Genomic DNA, 2,864 nt, shown 5'->3' with positions numbered 1-2,864 from the left:
TCCATAATCTATTTCTTTCTCTCCTAGATAAAATAGTTTGAATTCGACATTGTTTTATAATATATAGGTTCATTAATAAATGTGTCCTTTCAGATTGCTTTCCATATGGAAACAGTTTAAGATTCCTTTAATTCCTAGGTCCTTATAGAATTTTATTTTTTTGGGATAAAATGACAATGTTATCTTATTTCAAAAGTTTTATAAAGGTTATGTTATGTAAAGGCTTTTCTAAAAAGGTGAAGATTGAATATGCTGATGACAAAATAACTGTTATTTCTACTATTTACATGTATTATTGCACTTGTATATTTGTAATCAACTTTTTAATAACGGTTTTTCATTTCTTGCATCTGAAGAATGAAAAATATGTAATACTTCACAAATTTTCATATCTTCCTTGTGCAAAAGCAATGTTAATCTCTGTATTGAAATTCGGGTAGATGAGCTGCTGAAGCATGTAGTATCCTGTAAATTTAAGTAGTTAATGATGCAATCTTAAGACAGGCATATATTCTAGATTACCTATTTGTAACAAGGAAACCTTATTGTTCCCATATTTGCTATTCATCTTATTTCTGTAAAATTCTGTGTATGGTGGAAAAAAGTTATATTGTTTGTTCGATTGCTCACATTTGCAATTTTTGTCAATAACTATTTTAAGTCTTTTTCATTTGAAATTTGATCATACTTTGAAGCCTTTATAGCTACGTCCAAAGGTGATGGATTTTTAAGTACTTATTTATTAACTGATTTAGCTTTGTGGAGGTAATGGATTCAAAGTAAGCCATGCTTAAGAGCTATTTCTAAAATCCTGCAGCTTAAAATTTACCAAATGAGGTCTTACTGGCACAAATGTCTGCCTGACCCATTACCCTTGCTCCATGTAGGAACAGACCAATCAGATCATCTTACCCTGACAGCATAAATTGTCTTATTGGAGCAAAACTAATCTTAGTTACAAATGATCATAGAGTGACGAACAGGTCAGACAAAGCTGGGCGCTGGTGGCTCATGCCTGTAATCCTAGCTACTCAGGAGGCTGAGATCTGAGGATCACAGTTCAAAGCCAGCCCAGGCAGGAAATACTGCGAAACTCTTATCTCCAATAAACTACCAGAAAACCGGAAGTGGTGCTGTAACTCAAGTGATAGAGCACTAGCCTTGAGCTGAAGAGCTGAGGGACAGCGCCCAGGGCCAGAGTTCAAGCCCCATGACTGACAAAAAAAAAAAGAAGTGTTCAGACTAGAAGGTATTTTTTCAAAATATAATTGTTTATTACACCCTATCATTTCAAAAGTAGCTAAAGCCAAGAAGGTGAAAAAATTATTCATATGCATGATTACCTCATGTCCTGGCCTGTCTACCATCCAAGCAGGCAGGAGCTTACACCACTGATATTCTATCACAAAATATATTCTATAGCTCCAGGAGAAGTTCATATGTTTCTCCTCGTTATTAGGCCTTAAATTGGTAATGTTTTAATCACAGTGATTCCTCTTGCCTCTAGGCTGTACATCTCTGAAAGGTAAAGCTTTAGTTCTAATTCTACCAAAAACTGATGTAGAGGTAATGGAATAATACTCTAAAACAGTTGTCTTTTATACCCTTACCACAACAGAACAATGCAAAACATTTTCTTATATTATATATAATTATATATTTTATATTCATATGTGCTGATTTTATATTGCACACAGTGAATCTTACTGGAATTAATTGATAATTTGACAGATTAATTGATATTTATTCCAATAAACATATTGGAATATAAATAATCAGGATTAGAATATATATTAGAATACAAAAAGTATCAATGCAATGTTTTCGGTATAAACTTGTGATACTTTCTAAGTGTTCTTGGTCTTCTGAATTCACATGGTAAAAAAAAACAAAAACAATGTTGTTTTCCTCTAATCTATAAGGGATTTTACTCTGCTGCTCTGTTTATTGTTTTAACTCCCTAGTCCCAAACTGCTTTTCTCCATATTTCAGAAGCATTCCTACTGATTATACTCAAATTTTGCTGATATGATGTCTAAAAGGTATTATTCTTCTACAAGATCCACGGGTCCTAGGATCCCAGGTCCCAGTTATCCACATCATCAGATAACTAGGGCAAGAGTTCTCACCTAGGCCCATGCAACATGCAAACAGAAAGTAATTGAAGATCCATCTCAATTTCTCATTTCCTACATTTCAGGGCCCCAATTCCTTGAAATGCAGGAATTAGCAGTAAGCAATTGGGAAATGCAAGGCAACTTAAAATGCAAGATGAGATCACAAAATGTGAAAGTACAGTAATTCAAACTTTCAATTTTCAGGTGACCATCCCATATGAGTGAAAAATACCACAAATGTCATAAGATTATTTGTAATACCCCTCTCCCAATGATTAGTGAATGATGTCAGTCCAGCATCAGCAAGCCAAAAAATAGTTGCTGGAATGATAGATCCATAATTAGTCTACCAGTGCTAGGAATACTTGTCATAGAGTTCAAATATAATTCAGAAAAAACATTAATTGAGAAGATCCTTAGTGCTTCAAAACACTGGTACTTCAGTAAAACTTGGTTCTGTAGTGTAAAAATGTTGTCATTCTCAAACAAATGATAACCTACATTTAATTTCCTGAAAGTATATTCCTTTTCAAATAAACTTTTTAAAATCACATTTGCCAAAATAACACTTTACAAGTAGATGATATTTAGTGACATTATTAGTTTTTCAAGTGTAGGGAGCAAGTTACAACAGAGTTGATTTATTTACCCAGCACTAATGAAAAAAAGGTTAAACCATTCATTAAAGTGTAGAAATAGGACCCCTCACCATTTGTGTTTTTCAGTAAGTGCCTTCGAAAATTTATT

General features: G+C 33.3%; 1 pseudogene; it reads right to left on the bottom strand.

Moving 5' to 3' along the window:
• Positions 1-360: 360 nt before the first annotated feature.
• LOC122103062 lies at positions 361-457 on the bottom strand (annotated as a pseudogene).
• Between the last annotated feature and the right edge of the window lie 2,407 nt (positions 458-2,864).

This window comes from Dipodomys spectabilis, unplaced genomic scaffold, assembly GCF_019054845.1.
Source record: "Dipodomys spectabilis isolate Male_0828 unplaced genomic scaffold, ASM1905484v1 ptg001538l, whole genome shotgun sequence".
NCBI lineage: Eukaryota > Metazoa > Chordata > Mammalia > Rodentia > Heteromyidae > Dipodomys > Dipodomys spectabilis.
This window is presented reverse-complemented; position numbering and strand designations above follow the sequence as displayed.